Genomic DNA, 25,408 nt, shown 5'->3' on the forward strand with positions numbered 1-25,408 from the left:
CAATTATTTGGCTATCGAGGCACTTAAAAATTATTAAATGAATTTAATGAAGTTGTTACATGAACTTAATAATCGCCAGTTACACTTAACATAACAATTCTTTCATCTATTTTACAAACTTGCTTATGCTTACGCTTTTAGAAAGTTTTACGATCTTATTCATTTACAGAAAATTGCGTTATTATATAATTAAATCTGTCACTAACTTTGCATGACAATTATTTAACAGCAATCTCAAAGAATTGAACAAAACACAGACAACGCTGGAATAATCTGATCCACCGTGCCGGACACGTGGTCAGATTACGAACCACATTTAAGAAATAGCACTGCAAAAATTATCAGTAACTACTTCACAAACTGTGCACACGTAGGATACTCGGATTTTATATGCAAATATAAACTCAGATCCTAGGCTTTATTTTTATTTATTATCATAAAAATAAGGTTGAATGGGATAGGTTGATGACCTTCCTTTTAAATTCAGTATGTTCAACAACCGATGGTCATTCGTGATAGAATTAGAACGATCACTTAATTGAACATTATCTTGACATTGCAACGGTGATCTCTTTAAAATCCAATATATTATTCAGATGACTTTGTAGAACAATAATCATGCACATCGCCTGGGTTAACACTGATTATCATTGAGTGTCGATAAATTATTATTATTATTCCCTAGATATTGAAATATATCTCTCAACACGTGCTCCTCATTTATCTCGGAATGCATTGTAACCCCTGACACATGCTTCCAAAATTCAATAAATATCACGCACAATTACTATTTTCCAGACAAAATTACACTATAATTGAGCACACATTACATATTCCACATGAAAAATTATAACTTCATTTATCACTCATGACGTTATGACCATTTTTACTTCATTTATTATTATTAGCAATGATTTTTAAATCTACCATTAACATCTGGATTAATATTTAAATTAGATAACACAATCTGCATTATCACGTGGCAATGCGCTAGATGAAACACAACCTAAAATTCGTCCCGCAATGTTTCATAAAAATCTGAAATAATAATTTTATATTCTTATTTATCCGAGAGGTCATTGATTATTAAGTATGATTTTAAATAAATAATTGCACTGAGGTATAAATATTCTCAGGAGACAAACTACTCTAAATCTACACTAATAGATCCCAAATCAAACACTCTCATACTCAAAACTACCTTTACCAAGCAATATGAAATGTGAAAAATATTACTAAATTACTCACATCTGCCAACGGCCGTAGCCGTGTTACACCGGATCCCGTGAGATCTCCGAAGTTAAGCAACATTGGGCGTGGTCAGGAGTTGGATGGCTTGCCACGCACTGTTGGTGGGGGGTAAGGTAATGGAGGAGCGGAAAGGAACTGGCCACCCTACCGCACGTAAACTCCGGCTCAGGAACACCTCTGCGAAGGTTCGGACCTGCCTTCGGGCAGAACAACCCTTACCTTACTCACATCTAATATAAATATTATCTGAGAGAAGAAGATCGTTAAATTTTCTACAAAGATGGACAGAAAATATTATAAGATTATACTTAAATTTTGCCATAAAGCTAGATTCCCGGAGCGGTCTGTTATGCTCCCATGATGGTAATATTCATCACGATCTCCCGATATTAGTGGCGCCTATCTGCTTAGCACCACGTGGCTGCCGTAGATTTCAAGTCTCATGTCGGATGAATCTATCCTCTTGAATGAAAAGTAGACATGCTGGTGGTAGTCCTCTTCTAAAGTTATTTGGAGCTGAAACTGACACAAAAGCTTTAGAACAAGTTCGTGCTAGGCCAGACTGAATTATTCAATTCTCCTATCTTATTTTTGTAACCTTTTGGTCAGCGGCGGCTTGCGCATGAAGGGCTTTTGGTCGCCGCCCCGCCATCTTTAAAAAAACATTTAACGTTATTTCACTCTGTAATTTATTACGTAAGGAGACGGACAAATGTAGCGAAGTCGATCTTATGTGGTGCTTTATTCAGTTATACAATGCTATGTTTATTATTGAGGCTGTAAACATTTTGCAATGCAAAGGCTTTCAGACCGTGGCTGCTGTCCACGATGTTTTCTCTTTAGTCTTGAGGCGCTCCGACTGTGACAGAAGAGCTCTGAGTAGGTCCTAAACTTAAGCAAGTCTGCTGGGTGCGGTAGGAGCCTGGAAGGACAATAGGGACTTGTTAGGGAAAGGAAGAGTGCAGACGTCGGAGCCCTCAACAACATCGCCATCCACTTTACAATGTAGCTAGGCATTTTCCCCCACGTCTTTCATAAACTGTTGTTCGAGATTCATTCCAAAACACAATTTACAAAACAATGAATTCCATTAAATGACTATTTAAACAATTCAGTTCTATAAAGAAGGCACAGTAAAGATTCAAAACGTAACCATAACGCGAAGGCGCTATTTGTTGGGTGATCAAATTGTTAATTACGTGTGTTTTGCAATTTGAACAAGGAGAGAGAAATTTGGAAGTGCACTGTTTATTTGTTTTCAAGAATTGTCGTTATTATCACTTGTGATTATGATCAGTCAAACAGTGCAGTGCCAAAGTAGTCGGGATTGCATTAGCTGTTAGCCTGTTAATGTGTGTGTGTGTGTGTGTGTGTGTGTGTGTGTGTGTGTGTGTGTGTGTGTGTGTGTGTGTGCATAAATGACACTGTAGTGTAGTTAATTAATTAATTAATGTTGTAGTGCAAACAGATTTCTATTCAGCCAATATCACCGGATTATTATTATTATTATTATTATTATTATTATTATTATTATTATTATTATTATTATTATTATTATTATTATTATTATTATTATCATCATCATCCATATACGCGTCAGTGGAAACTGGACCGATTTGGAAGGGAGAAGAGATGGCGGCGCAGCCCTGCCAGAGTAAAATGTCACGAACCGCTTCTGCTTTTGGTATTTTGACGTGTATGAAATATACTTTTGAAATGCACATACGCAAATGTATAACATGTGCTATACCCACCTGATAGTTTGCTTAAAGTATAGAAAAAGATGCAATTTTTTCGTAAGAAAATCCGTCTACCTCGAATAAGATCGAATTAATTATCTTAAGAACATGAGATAGGTAATTTCTGGGAACTTTGTCCAGGATCACAAGTTTAATATGTTTCTAAATCACTTTAAAGCACTGTATATAGAAAAGAACCTTGCATCACACCAGTATCTCCCGTCCAAACCTTAGAAGGAGGATCGAAATCAAAAGGATCAGGTTCCTTTTCAATGCTAGTATTAAAATCTCCGTCCTTGACGTTGCTCTATTATGCCAGTTCTTTATGTCCACGATGTCACATAAACTAGGTTGATGTCGGAACTCAAGGGCGCTCCTTCTGTGTTATCACAGCGGTGTTGAAATATTTCGCAGAGTGGCTGGCTGCCTGTCTGTCCCCGTTAACCGTGTATCATCATTACCGGCAGGCAGCCTACTTGTGGGTGTGGAGAATTGTAAATGAACTCGAGGTGCTGACAGTGTACGACTTCCGTCTTACAGGCTGGCCAGGTGCACGGCAATACTTGTCTAATAAATTCACTTTAAGTTAAGAAAAGAAATCCCTAGAGATTAGCTTCCGTTTCTTTTTCCTTCGTCCTCTATCAACCACTGCCAGTGAAAAAGGGACTGCAGGTGCAGAAGAAATAAACACAAGATATTCTGTTTAAATAACTACCGTTAATGGAGGTAGCACTAAATGATGCAATAGCACACATCATTCGACGGTGATTTCAACGATTGGTAAGCGAGAAACCTGTAAGGATGCTTTTTCATTCCCGGATTTATTAGCAGTACTGTTTATCTTATTCTTCTTCTACAGCTTTTTTCAACACCAGTAGAATCGCTGATGCAAGCTGTGTCGCACACGTGGATTTGGCCCTGTTTCACTGAAGGATGCCCTTCCTGATGTCAATTCTATGTGGAGGGATGTGTTCACTGTTATTGCGTGTTCATGTGATGTGTTGTCTGAAAATGAAGAGGAGAGTGTTCGGATAAACACCAACACCCAGTCCCCGAGCCGGAAGAATCAATCAGACGCAATAAATATCCCTGATCCGGTCGGGAATCGAACCCGGGACTGTTTGAACCTAACACCTCAACGCTGAGCATTCAGACAAGGATTTGGACATTATTATTATTATTACTAGTCTATTATTATGATTATTATTATTATTAGTCTATTATTATTATTATTATTATTATTATTATTATTATTATTATTATTTATATTATAATTATTATTATTATTATTATTATTATTGTCCGATCCTCACATAGTACAATCAAGCTATTTGAATTTCTGAATTAACTAAAATCTGTGAAAATATTGGTCTGCAGTGATAAGAATCGAGGGCTGTGAACAAGAAGCAGCATTCCAGAAAGGAGTGAGGCAAGGCTACATTCCCCCCCCCCCTTCTTTTTCAGTGTTTATATAGAACATGTGGTAAAGGAAATCAGAGAGTAATTTGGTAAAGGGAATCACAATCCAAGGAGAGGAAATCAAAACACTGAAATTTGCCGATGATATTGTTATGTTATCTGAGAATGCAAAAGATTAGGAGAAATTGCTGGATGGTATGGACAGATTCTTGGAGAAAGAGTTCAAAAGGAAAATAAATTAATCCAAAACCAAAGTAGATTAGATTAGGAAATTAAGTCTCAAAGGACGCAGATGAATATGGGTAGTAAAATAACTAACGAAGGCAGAAGCAAGGAGAGCATAAAATGAAGACTGGCCCAAGCAAAGAAAAGACATTATTTTGCTGACTCCGAATATTGATAAAGGGATTAGAAAGAGCGTGGCATTGTATGGAAGTGAAACATGAACGATAACTCGCCCAGAAAGAAAGAGAATAGAAGCTTTAGAAATGTGGTGCTACAGAAGAATGCTGAATGTGAGATGGATAGATCGAATCACGAATGAAGACATACTGAATCGAATTGGAGATCAAGATCGATTTGGCTAAATTTGACGAGAAGGGTACTGATCTCCGCACATGGTTATGAGGGTGCTTAGGGATTGTAATAAGGATGTAAAGGAGAGGGCTTATAAGTCTCTGGTAAGACCCCCACTAGTGTATGGTTCCAGTGTATGGGACTCTCACCGGGATTACTTGATTTAAGAACTGGAAAAAATCCAAAGAAAAGCAGCTCGATTTGTTCTTGGTGATTTCCGACAAAAGAGTAGCGTCACAAAAATGTTGCAAAGTTTAAGCTGGGAAGAACTGGGAGAAAGAAAACGAGACCCTCGATTAAGTGCTATATTCCGAGCTGTCGGCGGAGAAATGGCGTAGAAAGACATCAGTAGACGAATACATTTGAGTGACGTCTTTAAAAGTCGGAAAGATCACATATGAATATAAAGTTGGAATTCAAGAGCACAAATTTGGGAAAATATTCATTTATAGGAAGGGGAGTTAAGGATTGGAATAACTTACCAAGGCTAGGAAAACAACAGATAGGGCATCTGCCACCTGGGCGACTGTCCTAAATGCAGATCAGTAGTGATTGATTGATTGATTGATTGATTGATTGATTGATTGATTGATTGATTGATTGATTGATTGATTGATTGATTGGACATATCTTAAGACTCCCAGGACTTGTTGAGCTCTTTTTTTGAGGGTGGTGTTGGCGGTAAGGACGGTAGGCGTGGACTAATGTATGAACATGACAAGCAGATGTAGGTTTTTTTTTTTTTGCTAGTTGCTTTACGTCGCACCGACACTGATAGGTCTTATGGCGACGATGGGACAGGAAAGGCCTAGGAAAGGTAAGGAAGCGGCCGTGGCCTTAATTAAGGTACAGTCCCAGCATTTTCCTGGTGTGTGAAAATGAGAAACCACGGAGAACCATCCTCAGAGCTGCTGCCAGTGGGATTCGAACCCACTATCTCCCGGATGCGAGCTCACAGCTGCGCGCCCGTAACCGCACGGCCAACTCGCCCGGTAGCAGATGTAGTATGAAGTACAGTAGTTACATAGAAATGTAAAGATTAGCACAGAATAAGGAGGTATGGAGAGCTGCGTCAAACCAGTCTATGGACTCATAACTCAAACAACAGCATGTTTATATATATTGCGTTATAATATAATAATTATAATAGTAATAATAATAATCATCGTTGCATGACCTCTGCTACTGCCATTTAGAGCGCCTGTGTGTCAGTTTCGAAGTTCCAGTTCACTATAATTGTGTCAGGTAACCATTAAATGTGTCACCCGAGGTCATTTAGGCCTACATCGTGAAATCATACGACATGAAATGTCGAATGGACCTTTTTTTCATTCCTTCAAAAACTGGACTATCTCTGCCGGATATAAAGCACGGATCTTGGTATCGGATAGCCAACGTATTACAATTGGTCCACGTAGACAACATAATCTGATATGTGTCTTTTTCTCCTATGTGTTTATCAGTTCTACGTTGTTCGTTGTATTTTTGAATTTCATTTTTAGCTCTCTTTCACAGCTGCTCCTTATTACTTCCTTGAGGTCCGGCTGCATGGCTAAATGGTTAGCGTGCTGGCTTTTGGTCACAGAGGTCCCGGGATGGATTCCCTCCAGGATCGGGGATTTCAACCATAATTGATTAATTCCCTTGGCTCGGGGACTGGGTGTATGTGCCGTCTTCATCGTCATTTCATCCTAATCACGACGCGCAGGTCGCCTACGGGAGTCAAATCAAAAGAACTGCACCCAGCCTCTCTGGAAGCCACACGCCATTACATTCTTTTTCTTCTTCTTCTTCTTCTTCTTCTTCTTATTATTTCCTTAACGAGAGCTGGAACGTTAAAAGGCAAAAAGCCATAATGAATAAAATTCCCTGATTAAGCTGATGTAGGCTATACTTTACTAAGATTTATTTGAAAGTTTAAAATTACTCTATTTTTTACATGTTTTCCTTGAAACCTCTGCTCTTCTAAAATCAAGTGATAGACAGAAGATTTGTTTATATAATTTTGTAGAAACAACATTTATTAGCGGGCGGGTTGGCCGTGCGGTTAGGAGCGCGCAGCTGTGAGCTTGCATCCGGGAGATAGTGGGTTCGAACCCCACTGTCGGCAGCTCTGAAGATGGTTTTCCGTGGTTTCCCATTTTCGCACCAGGAAAATGCTGGGGCTGTACCGTAACTGAGGCCACGGCTGCTTCCTTCCCATGCCTAGCACTTTCCTACCCCATCGTCGCCATAAGACCTATCTGTGTCGGTGCGACGTAAAACAAATAGCAAAAAAACTTCATTTATTTATGCTGGTAGCATTGCTTATAAAATATGGTTCCCTAGAGTGAGGTACTTGGTTTGTACCTCAGTGCTTCATCGTATGAGTGGACCTACAGGTAATTCATTATTTTTACGGTTGTTTTTGGAATTTCTTAAGTTATGGAGCGGACGATATACCATTTTTAATCAAGGCTTTGAAGCAACTAAAACGAACCAAAATTGTAGCGAAAATTTTCTCACTGTCTGAATTAAACATCTCCGTTCCGACCAACTGAGGACCACACCATTTCAACTGTCTCCTTCACCGGTCTTTAATACTTGTCCAATACTCCCGCATTCGTTGCCTGTGCTGTTCCTTTCTTGTTTCGGTCCACGCCTTACCTGTTTACAGCTTACGCGTTTCTTGGAAACTCTTGTGGTCTTGAAGTTCCTTCTTAAGTGGGTTGTGCTCCAGGATATCATCACGTTCGATGCCCACCTCTTGTAGATTTTTTCTATTTCACTGAACCAGTCCCTTTTTGTCGTCTTATCTCGGAAGTAGGAGAAGATCCGCTTGGTTGACCTTGCAGGGCTCATTCTCGTCACGTGACAATAGAAAGCTATATTTCATTTTGTTTTTATCAAAAATTGGTTTATTGAAAAATGAAATAATTTTTTCACATTCATTCTGGTTCAGTGAAATAGGAACAGAAGCCATAAACAGGCGTGAATATTACAAAATTATAGCTGAGGAGATATCAATGAGGGTGTAAGTTAGGAACATAGCATTTTGTGTAGTATTTAAACTTGGTTCAGTGTAAGAGAAGGTTTTATATCCTTAACTGCGCCAATTAAAAGAAGTCATTATAAACAAATAAGAAATAACTAAATAAACAAATGTCCGCCTCTGTGGTGTAGTGGTTACTGTGATTAGCTGCCACTCCAGGAGGCCCGGGTTCGATTTTCCTGGCTCTGCCACGAAATTTGAAAAGTGGTATGAGGACTGCAACGGGGTCCATTCTTCTTCGGGGGTCAACTTTAAGTGGTTTTCTGTGGTTTCTCGCATCACCTCCAGACAAATGCGGGGATGGTACCTACCTGAAGGCCACGGCCGCTTCCTTCCCTCTTCCTTGTCTATCCCTTCCAATTCTCCCGTCTCCCCACAAGGTCTCTGTTCAGCATAGCAGGTGAGTGAGGTACTGGTCCTTCATCGCAGTTGTGTCCCCAACCGAATGTCTCACGCTCCAGGACACTGCCCTTGAGGCGGTAGATGTGGGATCTCTCACTGAGTACGAAGAAGCTGGAGGGTAAACGAGTTAAATAAATAAATAAATAAATAAATAAATAAATAAATAAATAAATAAATAAATAAATAAATAAATAAATAAATAAATAAATAAGAAAAATGGTACAGGGACATACATTATTTTGAGAATCTGATCATATTTTGTGTGAAGAAACGTTTCAACTTCCCTTAAAATTCTCATGCAATTTTATAGACGAATATATTCACAGAGGTACTAAACGCCTATAATATAATGTAGTGTCCGATGGCCACTGCTAGCTTGGACACATAAAAATAGCTTAACCATTGATTGGTTAGTTTTTGTAAAACGGTGTACTTCATAATTCCGGTTTTAGTGATCGTCTTGATCATCGGACGGGTTTGTGAAGTTTCTGTGTACACGACATTCAGTATTCTTCCTTACGTCCATCCATCTTAGTTTGCAGTGCTAATGTCCTCTCCGGATTAAGGTCATGACTGTCCACTGCAGACTGTTTCTTCTATCAGCACCCCAGTAAACAGCTATCTTCTGAATATAATAGGCTGTCTCTTTCATTGGCGCGTGACTTGATGTGGTACCTATCATTAAGGTCACCGCATTCTTCGTGCACAGAAAGAGTTGGCAGGTTTGTTAATCAGTTGATGTCTTCTGACATTTGCATCATTAAAAATATCTTATTTATTTTCTCATTTTTTTTAAGTGTTGAAAACTTTTCTTAGCAATGTCCCCTTACTACGAGAAACGTAAAATTAAGCAGTTTCCTCAATTGTGCCGACAGTTGAAGGGTTAAAGGGCCGGAAAAGTTTCTGATTATGAGTCTTGTACAGCTCTATTAAACTAAGCAAAAAACAAAATTCGAAAATCACTTCAGTTCCGGAAAAACAGCCTAATCGCTTGTCTCTTCTTCTTGATTCAAATCCTAGCCAAATTAATTTGTTTACATAATTATTTCTGTAATGTGTTCCTTGGTTCAATACCCTTAGGTTTTTTTATTTTTTGAAAAATGTCTACATTGAATGTTCTTATAAGGACTCAAGTGAAACTTTGCCTTTACTCACATTAGCGGTCATAGTGGTAGAAAAAGGCAAACAGCTAATCTAATCGACCGGATAACGATGATTAAGAAAACGATTGTAACTTTTAGGAGTAAATAAGTAATATATTCTCATACTGTATTATATTTTATTTACATATAATTCGTACCTCATATCCCTAGAATGTTTTCAATATTGAGTTGCTTTTCTGAAGGGCTAGAACAGTGGACTTTTTTTACAATTGACTTTACGTCGCACCGTCACAGATAGGTCTCATGTTGACAATGAGATAGGAAAGGGTTAGGAGTGGGAAGAAAGCGGCCATGGGCTTAATTAAGGTACTGTCCCAGCGTTTTCCTGGTGTGAAAATGGGAAACCACGGAATACTATATTCAGGGCTGCCGAAGCAGTGGTGTTTGAACTCACTATCTTTTGAATGCAGGCCAACAGCTTCGCTCCCCTAACCACACTGCCAACTCGCCCTGTTTTTTCCCGTTTCAAACCGTAGAGAAGACACAGATAATAAAATAAATTGTAGGTAATATTGAAGGTGGATAGGAAATTTGTAATTTGACGTGGCTTAGAAGAAGTAATGGGGAAAGTGCAGAATATAATGAATTGGTTCAATTACAGTTACCTGAAAAATAGTTTGCATACATACATATTCATTATAGACTGTCACGCCTTCCATCGTTCAATCAGTAAGCCTCTGTGAATTTTCTAAACGCCACCACAATCCTCTATTTGTAGCTGGTTCTGTGACCTCGTTAAGTTCCATACCTCTTATCTTTAAATAATTAGAAACTGAGTCTAACAACCATCGTCTTGGTTCACCTCTACTTCTCTCACTCTTCATAAAAGTCCATTATTCTCCTAGGTAACCTATCCTCCTCCATTCGCCTCACCACCGAAGCCAGTTTATGCGTACAGCTTCATTCATCGAGTTCATTCCTAACATAGCCTTTATCTCCCCTATTACTAATACCCTCCTGCCATTGTTCCCGCCTGTTTGTACCAGCAATCATTCTCGCAAATTTCATGTCTATTACTTGTAACTTATGAATAAGATATCCTGAGTCCACCCAGCTTTCACTCCCGTAAAGTTGGTCTGAAGACAGACCGATGTAAGGATAGTTTACTCCAGGAGCTCACTTCCTTCTTACTGAATGCTGTTGATCGCAACTGCTCGCTCACTGCATTAGCTTTACTACACCTTGATTCAATCTCGCTTAGTATTTTACCATCCTGGGAGGACATACATCCTAAATACTTGAAATTATCTACCTGTTCCAGCTTTATATCAGCAGTCTGACATTATGGCAGAACTCAATGGATGAAGGCCTGAGTACAAATAGGCTTCCGTGATTGGGTCATGTGAGGCGAATGGAGGAGGATATTACCTAGGATAATAATGAACTCGGTCACAGAGGGTAAAGGAAGTAGTGGAAATTGAAGGTCATGGTGTTTAGACTTAGTTTTTAATAGTTTAAATATAAAAGGCGTAGGTAGATATAAGCACGGCCACGGATGTGTTTGTGAGTAGAGAGATGTGGTGGTGGATAGTTCATTCACAGAGGATTGCAGACTAAACGCTGAAAGTTGTAATTCTTGTGAATCTAAAGTGTAGGTCCAGTTTGATATTTGCTCTTCAGTTATGACATTATTTTCTTGCTTTTTACATACATATAAAATAAATAAAAGAACCAATAGCCTACATAAACATGTGAGTGTTCTGTAAGAAGCGAACCGCGAGGAGCCTACGTGATGGTATTTGGTAAGTCGGCCCACGAAGAATAAGTGGGGGAAAACCGAAGACTCGGAAATCCCCAGGTAATTGCAGAGGAACCACAACTGACATTGGTTAATTTCCGAGCTGTTTGTCTGTTTAATGACCAAGGAAAATATTCAGGAACCCTGTCTGAGGTTACTGACACGTACTCTGCTAAAAACATCTCGTGTATCGTATGAATAAATGATAGTTCGGTTAATACTTTGATACACTGGCATCGCATCTAGCGCACGATGTTTTCCGCTGCAACACAAGATAACTCGCTCTTTGGGTCAGTGGTAGAGTGTTGGCCTCAATACCTCAAGATCACGTGTTCAAATACCGCAGAAGTAACCGAATTTTTAAAGCTCAGAAAAAAGTCCAAGCGACACTCCATTTCGTACGATGTCGTCATATAAAAGTCTGGGGACATATTTGGTTTTAACCCTTCAAAATTGATTTCAACTCATCCATCGATCGCCTAAGAGGGATTATGAGTTATCTGCCATCTGCTGGAATAAAAAGGAACGTCGATATTGACACCAGGCAATGTAAATGGCATAAAATTCCTGTAGATGATAACGAAGGTCATAGATTATTATTATTATTATTATTATTATTATTATTATTATTATTAGCTGGCTCTGTCCTGTAGCTGTAGCGTGGCGGCCTCTTATCTGGAGGCCCCGATTTTGATTCCCGGCCAGGTCACGGATTTTTACCTGGATCTGACGGCTGATTTGAGCTCCACTCAGCCTACGTGCTTACAATGAAGGAGCTGTCTGACGGTGAGATAGCGGCGCCGGTCTAGAAAGCCAAGAATAACGGGTGAGAGGATTCGTCGTGCTGACCACACGACACCTCATAATCTGTTGCTTTTGGGCTGAGCAACGGTCGCTTGAGAGGCCAAGGCCCTTCGGGACTGTTGCGCCATATTGTTGAAGTTAGGAGTTATTATTAACTTATATTTATTATTATTTTAAATTGACTTTACGTCCCACTGACACAGGTAGGTCTAGGAGTGGGAAGGAAGCATCCGTGGCCTTAATTTAGGTAGAGCACCAGCATTTGCCTGGTGTGAAAATGGGAAACCACGAAAACCTATCGTCAGGTCTGCCAACAGTGGGTTTCGAACTCGCTACCTCCCGAATGCAGGCTCACAGTTGCGCGCCTTTAACCTCACTGCCAACTCGCTTAAGGTTTATTATTATTATTATTATTATTATTATTATTATTATTATTATTATTATTATTATTATTATTATTATTATTATTATTATTAGCTGGCTCTGTCCTGTAGCTGTAGCGTGGCGGCCTCTTATCTGGAGGCCCCGATTTTGATTCCCGGCCAGGTCACGGATTTTTACCTGGATCTGACGGCTGATTTGAGCTCCACTCAGCCTACGTGCTTACAATGAAGGAGCTGTCTGACGGTGAGATAGCGGCGCCGGTCTAGAAAGCCAAGAATAACGGGTGAGAGGATTCGTCGTGCTGACCACACGACACCTCATAATCTGTTGCTTTTGGGCTGAGCAACGGTCGCTTGAGAGGCCAAGGCCCTTCGGGACTGTTGCGCCATATTGTTGAAGTTAGGAGTTATTATTAACTTATATTTATTATTATTTTAAATTGACTTTACGTCCCACTGACACAGGTAGGTCTAGGAGTGGGAAGGAAGCATCCTTGGCCTTAATTTAGGTAGAGCACCAGCATTTGCCTGGTGTGAAAATGGGAAACCACGAAAACCTATCGTCAGGTCTGCCAACAGTGGGTTTCGAACTCGCTACCTCCCGAATGCAGGCTCACAGTTGCGCGCCTTTAACCTCACTGCCAACTCGCTTAAGGTTTATTATTATTATTATTATTATTATTATTATTATTATTATTATTATTATTATTATTATTATTATTATTATTATTATTATTGCTAGTGGCTTTACATCGCACCGACACAGATAGGTCTTATGGCGACGATTGGATAGAAAAGGGCTAGGAGTGGGAAGGAAGCAGCCGTGGCCTTAATTAAGGTACAGCCCTAGCATTTGCCTAGTGTGAAAATGGGAAACCACGGAAAACCATCTTCAGGGCTGCTGACAGTTGGATTCGAACCCACTATCTCCCGATTATTATTATTATTATTATTATTATTATTATTATTATTATTATTATTATTATTATTATTATTATTATTAATATTCGTTGGAGCCTACGTGGCTCAGCCAGCAGCGCGTCGGCCTCTCGCTGCTGGGTTCCGTGATTCAAATCCCGGTCACTCCATGTGATATTTGTGCTGGACAAAGCAGAGGCGGGGCAGGTTTTTTCCGGGTACTCTGGTTTTCCCTGTCATCTTTCATTCCGGCAACAGTCTCCAGTATTATTTCATTTCATCCGTCAGTCATTAATCATTGCCCCAGAAGAGTGTGTCAGGCTGCGGCAAACCTACCGACACGAAGCTGACGTATTTGAGCACCTTCAAATACCACCGGAGTGAGCCGGGATCGAACCTGCCAAGTAGGGCTCGAAGGCCAGCGCCTCAACCGTCTGAGCCACTCAGCCAGGCTAGTTGACGAAGAGGAAAGACCAAAGAAGAAGGCAGGAACAACCTGGTCTCAAGACAGAAAGAAAGCGCACAAGAATGAAATAAATGTAGGCACAAAGGAAGACAAATGCACGCCTCTAAATACTTATTCCGATTCCTTGGCTGAGTGGTCAGACTACTTTGCGTAGTCCTAATGGGCTTCGAGTTTCAGTTTTGTTTTCTCGAAATATATACAGTTTCATTTTAAAAAGCACTAAAGCAAGTAAGTTTGAAATGTGGGACGTTCTGCCGCTCTTTTCGGACCCCCGTATAGAGGAACGAAATGTAACACATGTCCAGAAAACGTAGGACCTCTGGTCACCCACAGAACAGACTCCGGAGAAACTGGTGAATATATAATATCATCGATATTATTATTATTATTACAACAAATGTGTAAGCATGTCTCATGCTCATCATACTAACCGCACGAGACAGATCCCGCATACCAGGAAAGCCTGTAATGAAGTTGTTTTCGCTGGCGATAGGATGCGCCACGTACAGGAAGACTTCAACGCGCGGCTAGAAGATGAACCTGCGCTCAGTCAGGATCCTCACTCTGTCGTTGACAGCTGCTGTAAGGAAGTTCCTGGAATGTTACAGGATAAAATATACCGTATTTCAGTTCCAAGTAATCGAAGTATTAAATTACTTTACTTAGTTACTTCAAGTTTAGTCAAGTGAAGAAAGCTAAATACGTTGCAATATGGTTGTGGATTGTCTTACGCTGTCTAAGTATCTGGCTGAAGGGACCACACCGCTGTTGATCCAAATGTAGTGGGACTTCATGGACAGTAACTGCGGATCTGATGTTACATCCTCCCATTTGTTGAAGTCAGTTTAGTATGTTCTAAAATCAAACTTAAGAACGCCCTTGTGTCCTATAATTTAAAAAATAAACACTTCAAAACACCATATAAATTGTGAGTATATATTTTGTGCTATTTCACAACCATTTAAAAATAGTTCTCATAATAATTAGAACTATTTGCCTCCCAGCATTTCGTGCACAGTGAATCCTGATTCAATAAATGTATTTTTTGTGCATCTAGATTCGCAGCTCAATATTTTTTAATTGAATGATTCTTCTCATACATAAAAAATACCAAAACGAACCAAGGGGGATTATTTTACTTCAGTGATAACTGAGGTACAAGAATCTCAACAAATGCACTGTATTTAAAATCGAGAAATTTTTCCAAAAGTATTTATCAATCTTTTATCACTGATCTGAATTTGAGGCTGTTGCCCAAGTGGCAGATTACCTATGAGTTGTTTGCCTAGACTTTTCCTAAATTATTTAAATAAACTTGGAAATTTATTGAACATCTCCCTTGGTAAATTATTCCGAACCCTAATTCCTCTTACTCTAAAGGAATATTTGCCAAAATACGTCCTCTTGAATTCCAAATTCATATTGTGATCTTTTTAAAAGTTGCACTCATGCTAATGCCATTCAACGTCATCTTTTCACTGACACTGACTTAGTCGACCTGCTTGTCTCCTTAATCCCAAGTCTTCCCAGTCCTGACTTTTGCAACATTTTAGTAACACTACTGCTTTGTCGGAAATCACCCAGAACAAATCAAGCTGCTTTCCTTTGGATTTTTCCTAACTTTCGTATCGAATAATCCTGGTGAGGGTCCCATACCCTAGAACTATACTTTAATTGGGGTCTTACCATAGACTTAAATACCCTCTCCTTTACATCCTTACTACAACCCCTAAATACCCTCATAACCATGTAAAGAAATCTCCAATCTCTATTTACAACCTCCTTAATTTGATTACCCCTATGACGATCTTTCCTTATATTAATACGAAGGTACTTTCACCACACCAGCACAGTAATTAACACTGAGAGGACTTTTGCTCCTGGTCAAACATACAACTTGACCTTTCATCCCGTTTATCATCATACCATTGTCCGCTGTGCATCTCACATAATTGTCGAGGTCATTTTGCAGTCACTCACATTCTCGAGACTGACTTTTTATCTACGCTGTAAGTGTGAATTAAATACAGTATTAGGTATTTGAATGCCAGTCACGCAGTGTAGGGGTTGCGTGCGTGCTTGTTACCCGTAGGCCTCAGGTTCGATTCCCGGCCAATTGAGGGATTTTTTACCTGGTTCTGAGGGCTGGTTCGAGGTCTGCTGAGCCTACGTATCATTTCCCACATAGCTGATTTTCTTATCAAATAATTCTGAATCAGCATCTGCGCTACACTTTCATAGGTCTGCTTCTTTTGCATTAACCTCTTCGCACTCCTGATGGTATAATTGGCTTTACCATTAGTGAGAAGCAATTTGACGGTAAGATGCGGCTCCGGTCTAGAAAGTCAAGAATAACGGCCGAGAGAATTCGTCGTGCTGACCACAATACACCTCGTAATCTGCAGGCCTTCGCGCTGAGCAGTGGTCGGTTGGTTGGCCAAGGCCCTTCGAGGCTGTTTATTAGGTGTTAGAATACTGTAGATATATTAGACCCAAGAGCTTACCGGTACATTTATTGAGATCGCTCAAAATCCTTAGAAATGGACTGAGTGGGTTTTGAACTCTCACCCGTAGATCTCGCCCTGACCTGGAGATACCATTGTCCAGTAGCAGAGAAGATCGAGCAGGCTGTGCACCTGGCGGCAGCAGCAGCAGGTAGATCCGGAAGCGCTCAGCTGCTCCAAGGCCATCTGCATCAGCACCGCGAAGCGAGACGGGATAAACCCGGGCGGACTCCCGGATGTGAACCATTTTGCTTCAGGAGCCTTGCTGAGTCATATTCACCAAGATTAATGACGGCGACTGCCTCCTTTCCATCACCTAACTGAACTTACCTACAACTAATTAACGAAGAGACCAAACTTTCACATATCTGTCAAGTTAACACTTTCCTGGTTAACAACACGCCTGCTAATTTGATTCAATATTACATCCTCACGAGCGAAGAGCGCTTTTTTTTGTTGGTATTTTAAAATCTCTGAGGTTCTTGACCTGAAGTTCGTTTTGTTCGTTGATTTTAACTTACGCAATAAGCAAGGATAGTTACGAGCAGGTGTTGACGTAAAAAGAATCTCTTAAAAATGACCAGTAAAATGCTTTTTATTATAATTTTTTTTTCGATTTTGGCCTACTGTGGACCAAGGTGAACAATTGACTTGCTGGTTAGTCTTTTTCTCTTCTCCCAGAACATCTTCATCACTTCGCTGTCTATCCTCTTCCTTTCTTCTGACCAGATGTTCTGAACGTTTCATTGAGCTTTTCCTGGAACCCCTTGAATTTATCAATATTAGCTCGAAACATATCTCTATTAAATAATTTGTTTCTCCACCTCTTTTCTTGTTTCATCTTCCCATTTACTTGTTGCTTTTAATTTGATGATGTCCGACTCGTTGGCTGAATGGTCAGCGTTCTGGCCTTCGGTTCTGAGGGTCCCGGGTTCGATTCCCGGCCGGGTCGGGGATTTTAACCTGCATTGGTTAATTCCAGTGACCCGGGGGCTGGGTGTTTGTGCTGTCCCCAACATCCCTGCAACTCACACACCACACATAACACTATCCTCCACCACAATAACACGCAGTTACCTACACATGGCAGATGCCGCCCACCCTCATCGCAGGGTCTGCCTTAGAAGGGCTGCACTCGGCTAGAAATAGCCACACGAAATTATTATTATTATTATTTGATGATGTAGTTGAATATAGTCTATTCTTTGTTGGTCGTTCATTCTAGTGAGAAGCCCATAAAACTTCAGGCTCGTCTTACGTGTGGTATCTGTGATCTTCTCTGTCTATCTGTAGAGATCTTTATTTCACCTTTTCCTCCATGTACCATCCTTTCTTTTTTTTTCGGATCCTAAGATATTTCTCAAGATTTTTCTTAGCTAATCCATTTCCCTTTTCTTATTCAGTATCGAACAGTCTGAACTGTAAAGTCCGTCTGGGTTGACAACCGTGGTATTGTGTCTGATATTTGCTCTGTAAAATATCGTTCTTTTATTGTATCTATCTCCATCTTTCTGGTCCTTCCTCTATTTGTTTCGGCTGAATCCATTCACCACGATATTTATTTACAAATTGTTTTACGTCGCACTAAATATTTTTACGGTTTTCGGAGACGCCGAGGTACCGGAATTTTGTCCCGCAGGAGTTTTTTTACGTGCCAGTAAATCTACCGACACGAGGCTGACGTATATGAGCACCTTCAAATACACCGAACTAAGCCAGGATCGAACCTGCTAAGTTGGGGGTCAGAAGGGGAGCGCCTCAAACGTCTGAGCCACACACCCCGGCCAAGAGATGGCGACGATGGGACAGGAAAGGGCTAGGAGTGGGAAGGAAGCGGCCGTTATCTTTATTAAGGTACAGTCCCAGCATTTGCCTGGTGTGAAAATGGGAAACCACAGGAAACCACTTTCAGGGCTGCCGACAGTGGGGTTCGAACCCACTATCTCCCGAATAATGGATACTGGCCACACTTAAGCGACTTCTGCTATCTAGCTGGGTATTTTATTATTATTATTATTATTATTATTATTATTATTATTATTATTATTATTATTATTAATCACAAACAGTCGTTTCACCATACTATTTTATTACATAACCACTTTTTGGACTCTAAGACCACATGAGCGTGTCGTCAAAATGAATTAAAAAATGAATTAAAATGGAGCCATGTCGAGATCAACTGTAAGAAAAAGAAAGAACAAGTGTTGAGAGTGTGAACTTAATACATATGAAGCTTACATTGTTGTTATATACGGTGCGACATACCATGGGAAAGGCTGGCTGGTCCTGGTGCTAAGGCTGTTCAGCTTTAAGTGCGGAGTGCGCTGGATGTGTGTTACAGTAGGTCACCTCAAAGTTGTGAATAATATGTTATTTGCAACTGTTTCATTTAGAATTTTATCTGTGCCAAGAATATCTCGACATTTTCGCGGGTGTTTAACTCAAATCCGCAATTACCTTTAAAATTAGTTTCACGTTCTTTTCGATCCATAGGAAGTTATGATTGTGTATATATTAAGAGAGTTCCCTAAAACAGCTTTGCAAATAAGTCCGTCCGTTCTACTGGACCGAATTGCTTCATTTCTATTTTATTCTCTGCAGAATTACCGGCCAGTGAATCATGAGACATTGATAGGTCTCTTAAGTTCAGCCTACTTTGAGTAATCATAAAATCAGATCTTTAAATGATCGCTCCAATAATTGCAGGTGAAGGCTTAGCCTAACCCGCAATACATTCTACTCAGCAGGTTGCTAAGCGACTAACACTTTCATTAATATTCTGATGTGATTGTGATGCAGCCATGTTTGATTATTGCCTATGAAGGCAGAGAGTATACACTTGCTCTGATCGGAGAAGAATACTATTCGCTGCTAGATACTCTTTGATTCTCTAACCTTCCCCAGCTTCCAAATATATTCAACAGATGGCAGATCGTTCCTAACAACTTACATGCTGCTAAGAGAAAAACGTCTACGTACAAACAGACATCATCATGACATACGTCTTAGACATTATCTGGAAACACCTATCGAAAGATAACTTAGCTACACTGGAAGAGTTCCCTTCCTGGCAAAAAACGCTCCTTCAAAATTAACCTATGAGCTCACATTCTATAAAGAACAACTGTGATTAAAATGTCGTTGCCTTCTACGACACAATAGCAAGTTTTACATCAGGAAGTGCAGGTTAAAAAAGTGAATATACGGATAGATTTTTTTTTGCCAAAGAGACGAACTGCAGCAAACCATAACGCGTTTCTTATTCAGTGTTCATAAAACGGTGATGGTCTCTGGAAAGATTAGAAGTATAAATGATAGTGAAGAAATAAAATATTTTGGGGCAACTTTCAGACAGACTTTAGTCTTCAATGAACATCAAGTACTTGAAAAATTGAAAGCTAACTTAGATCAGATTACCAGGACTCACTTACTCCAACCGCATCAAAAATTGACTGTAATAAATCCGTTTATTGGCCCTACACTGATATACCCCTTCCAGACTGTTTCGGTTGAGAAAATTCCCAAATCAAGTCTGTTAAAAGCCGGCAACATGATCAGAAGCGCACTTAAAGAAATTATACAACTTCCGGGTGACACACCGACAAGTATTATCTATTCGAGTCATGAATATAAAGGGTTAGCACTAATGCGCGCTACTTGGGAAGCGTACCTTCAACAGCTCAAGATCAATCTTAAGCTAGAAGCTGTGAATGATTCGCACGTAAATGCTGTTCGAAATTTCACAGCAATAAAAACTCGCTGCCTATCTGAACTTCAACTCAATGAAGAGACATCAACGAAATCTGTTAGACAACTGCGCGATATACTTAGAACACGCGAATTTGAAGCTTGGTGTGCATATCCACAAAAAGGAAGAGGTGTTGAGTTATTTGCTCAAGTTCCTGCTGCTAATTCCTGGGTTACCAGAAGGGATGGTTTAACTTGTTCGGAATGGAGGGAGATGTTGAAGATGGCTGCGATGGTTGCACCAGTACGTACTCTGCCGGGACGTTCTACCAGCACAGGCTACTGCAGACACTGCAGTGAGTATGAAACCTTACCACATGTGCTGGGGAGTTGCCCTCAAGGAGAACTGCTTAGGATCAATCGCCATAACATCATCAGAAACCTGATTGCTAATGCTCTTCGTCTCAAAAATCTAGAAATGTGCGAAGAAGTCCACTGCATCGCCGAAGGAGGCAGCACTCGCAGGATTGATATTATAGCGATTGACAGACGGAGGAACTAAGCAGAAATTATTGACCCTATGGTACGCTTTGAATCTTCAGCCTCTCAGCCGACTGACGTAGACAATGAGAAAAAGGATATCTATAATCCAACCATCCCTTTCTTTCTTGAGCCGTATAACCTTAAGAAAATCACGGTGACTGGACTTTTCTTTGGCGCGAGGGGAACAATTCCCAAATCTTTCGTCACATGGCGACAAAAATATAAACTAGCGAGAAGTCTACAAGATGAGATAGTCGTCTCACTCATCAAATACTCCGTTTCGATTCTTCGTCACCATTTATATGGAGTTCATGCCATTTAACATGGTTAATTGTAACCTATCATTTTTTTAAACATTAATCTTTTTTATCTTCCCTAAAAATTGTTATTGTGTATTATTCTGTGTCTTATGGCAAATCTAGGGTGTCCTGGATCAGCCTAAATAAATAAATAAACCTATTACTCCTAAAAATCAGCATATGCGGATGCTGAGGGCAATATTTTCGGAATGAACTGTATCCCGTAGTCAAGGTGATTGTCATTTATCTTGTATTATCCCTTGACTAGTACGTAATTCACGTCTTCTCTTGGTCTAATTCCATTAGGCAAGGCTGTTACGTTCCAAGGTTGTGCCTGTCCAATAGTGTTCAAAAGAGAGTTCTTGGTAATGTAATCTAGATAAATATAGATATTAGATCAAAGTGAGTGCCGTGATTATTAGATTTAGCACTACAATTAAAGCCTGTTCTACTGGGTTTCGTCACGCATTCGTATAGAGAGTGCAACATTTAACATGTAAGCTGTAGCAAAGTAGAAATTAAACCATCAGACTGCTTCGTTGCGTGTGGAAGGTCCGTCAAGGGCAGGGCTCTAATTTCTCAGCATGGGTGCTCTGTTTGCAGCAGGCACAGCGCATATCGGCGGGAGGTACGAGATCGGCAACACATCGCTCAAATCGGGCCTCAGATTCCTGCTTCTTTACGTTTCAGGCAGGATTAAGTCATTATACGTCAATTTATTGAAGGCAAACCGTGCTACACGCATGTTTACATGGCTGCTTAAATTAAGGGTAATGTGGGATTCAGTTCAGTGGAAATGTAGCAAGCCACATTGGCGGCTTGTCCGATTTATTCAACTCTGTGTAAAATTTTACTTAACAAATATTAACTAACAATTGTTATTAATTTAACACTTCGGTTAAAAGTACCCTGTTTCATGAACACATTTCCATTTGTGAAGAAACAATATTGTTAAAGACAAACTAACACGTTTCCGTGAGATTTCTCTACGCGTTTGGCAGTGACCATCTTTTGTTTCAATCAATCAATCAATCAATCAATCAATCAATCAATCAATACTGATTTGCATTTTGGGCAGTCGCCCAGGTGGCAAATTCCCTCTCTGTTGTTTTCCTAGCCTTTTCTTAAATGATCGCAAAGAAATTGGAAAATTATTGAACATCTCCCTTGTTAAGTTATTCCAATCCCTAACTCCCCTTCCTATAAATGAATATTTCCCCAAATTTGTCCTCTTGTATTCCAACTTTATCTTCATATTGTGATCTTTCGTACTTTTAAACACACCACTCAAACTTATTGGTCAACTAATGTCATTCAACGCCATCTGTCCACTGACAGCTGAGAACATACCACTTAGTCGAACAGCTCGTCTCCTTTCTTCCAATTCTTTCCAGCCCAAACTTTGCAGCATTTTTCTTATGTTACTCTTTTGTCGGAAATCACCCAGAACAAATTGAGATGCTTTTCTTTCGATTTTTACAGTTCTGAATCAAGTAATCCTGGTGAAGGTCCCACACACTGGAACCATACTCTAGTTGGGGTCTTACTAGAGACTTATATGCCCTCTCCTTTAAATCCTTACTATAAACCCTAAATACCCTCATAACCATGCGTAGAGATCTCTACCCTTTATTTACAATCATATTTATGTGATCACCTCAATGAAGATCTTTACTTATTTTAACATAAGTACTTAAAATGATCCTCAAACAGGAACTTTCACCCCATCAACGCAGTAATTAAAACTGTGAGGACTTTTGCTATTTGAGAGACTGACAACCTGACTTTTAACCACGTTTATCATCATATCACTTGACAACATTATCGAGGTCATTTTGCAGTTTCTCACAATCTTGTAACTTATTTATTACTCTGTACAGAATAACATCATCTGCAAAAATCCTTATATCTGATTCCACTTCTTTATTCATATCATTGATATAGGCTACATATATATAAGAAAACATACAGGTCCAATAACACTGCATTGAGGAATTCTAGAAATATAGCCTTCGATAGGTCAATCGCGATATGACCTTCTGAATGCAAGATATCTGCTATACCTTGCTGGAATCCTACATAAAGCGCCCCTAGCGGTATGTTGGAATAGTATTTTGTGTCACGTGGCTGATATTATTATACGTTATGATTACAGGTAACGTGTGAGAGAAATGTTATTACAAATTTAATTTGAAATTATGAGAGTGTGCTTGAAAAATGTAAGAACGGACTGTTAAATCACAACATTCAATGAGTACTGATATGAATGGAATCTGAGGCTCCTACAACACCAGGAAAATGGTATAATTGATACAAGTCTTGAATGATTTTCGGGCATTCTTTTACTGCAGGGAAAATAATGTAATGCCTTCTTAATGCTGCAATGGCAGCAGGAATTCTTTGCAGAACTCTGCATAGTCTTACACTCATGAACATAGCTGCCTACAATTACATAAAAAGAGCCTGAAGTATATTAACTAAGAACCATAACTGCACTGGAGACACTTGGCAAGTTTCACACTGTTGGTAATTAAGTATCTTTGTCGAAAACTTTCTTCTGACAACTCTAGGAAGTCGTTATTTTCGTATGGGACATTCTTTGCCTTCCTCAGTTTATAAATAGTCGTCAAACAGCAGTAAAGCTTCAAACTTATGTCCTCTACGTGGTACCATTTTGAAATTTGAGAGCTGGTAAGAGATTTAACCCAGGATTGCTGCCATGTTAATTTAACACAAGTATTAACAATTTCTTAGTGTTAACAATTTTTGATGAGACAGCCATTTTTTAAAATTATGTGCTAAGTCTCCTTAACAGCAGTGTTAACACTTAACATTCATTGAAGAGACTGGGCATAAGTGTGATAGACAAATTGAAATTCCTATTGCATACGAAAAGTTTCAATAGAGTTCGTGTGCATGCGTCCTCCAACCCCGCGAAGGCGCCTTGCATGTCCCGCTGTTTCCATGACCTAGTATCGCCGCACTCGTATAAAACTTTTGGTTCCGGCTTTTTAATGGAGAGGGTAACCATCATCTAATGATACTAACGTAAGGTTCCTATTTTCATTTTCATTGCTACCTAACTTTGAAAAATTCACCCTCATCTGTACCGGGTTAGGTGGAAAAGAGGGCCTAATGGCCTTTATATAGCAAGACGGAATAAATCTATCTATTCTACCTTTACGGAGAAACAATTTGTTTGCGATTTACTTTACGTTACACCGACACAGATAGGTTTAATTGCGACGACGAAAGAGGAAAGGGCTAGGAGTGAGAAGGAAGCGGCCGTGCCCTTAATTAAGCTACAGCCCCACCATGTTTCTGGTGTGTAAATGGGAAACCACGGAAAAATATCTTCTTGGCTGCCGACAATGGGGGTACGAACCCACCATCTCCCGAATTCAAGCTCACAGCTGCGCGCACAGACAACTCGCCCGGTGTGTATTGTTAATAATAGTTAAGAACTAAATGTTTGTTTTATTACATCTGTGAGATTTACTTTCTACAGTTTTAACTACGACATTTAACATTTCATTTTAAATATCCCCGGATTGCCCATGCCTGTAATTTCAGCTGGGGTTGAGTTCCGGGAACGTATGGTACCAGGTATAAATGAGTTGTTATTCTGTTTGCTTGTTTACAGAACTCTGTGGAGAAAGGACGCCGTTCTATCAATCTTGGCCATGCCAGCTGACAGAAGAAAGGGCTGATGTGAGTTTACTGAAATATTTCATACTAATTGAGCTCAAGCATTGTAGATTCACTGTGGTCGACATGAAAGTGTTTTACTCCATAGGCATATTAGACTGTTGAACTAATAATTTTCTTGTGTTTCCAAGAAGGAAGTCCCTCATCACTTTTAAACAATATAATGAAAATATTCTTTGGTAAAGAGTTGTGGCATGTTCCGAACAAATTAAATATTTATCGACTACAACTCCAACGAAAGTTGTTTCGTGAATAAATAATTAAAAACAGTCTCCTCTGGAGTGGATGATAGTTCCATGAGATACAGATAATTTACTTACTACCTGTTAGTTATGGTCTTGTAATAAGGCTGGGCGTGGGTTCGCAACCGTCATCAAGATAACCGTGACTGACAGAAACAAGTGCGAAATGATCTGTCTCTCCGATACGCACTCAGCGTGAGTAGACAAGGTGATGTATTACAAGCAGTGTTACCTTCCTTCAAGTGTATGTGGATTAATTTGCGTTCTTCCTGGGAATATATCGTCCATTCTCGTTTGGCTGTCTCTCTCCTGGTCAGTAATACAGTTTCAAGAAAGTTATAAGAAAATCAAATGATCTTAAATAAATGTCCTTCAATAGTATTTGTGATGTGATGTTACCTAGCAACCGTGCAGTATTGATGGGTGGCCATGCCAAGGTACTGTTGCTAGGTAACATTGTGTCACACATTTTGTTACATGGAACAAAGCTTAAGGCAGGGATTTATACGACTCGAGGTATGTATCTCCCCTA

Source organism: Anabrus simplex, chromosome 14 (assembly GCF_040414725.1).
Source record: "Anabrus simplex isolate iqAnaSimp1 chromosome 14, ASM4041472v1, whole genome shotgun sequence".
NCBI classification, from domain to species: Eukaryota; Metazoa; Arthropoda; class Insecta; order Orthoptera; family Tettigoniidae; genus Anabrus; species Anabrus simplex.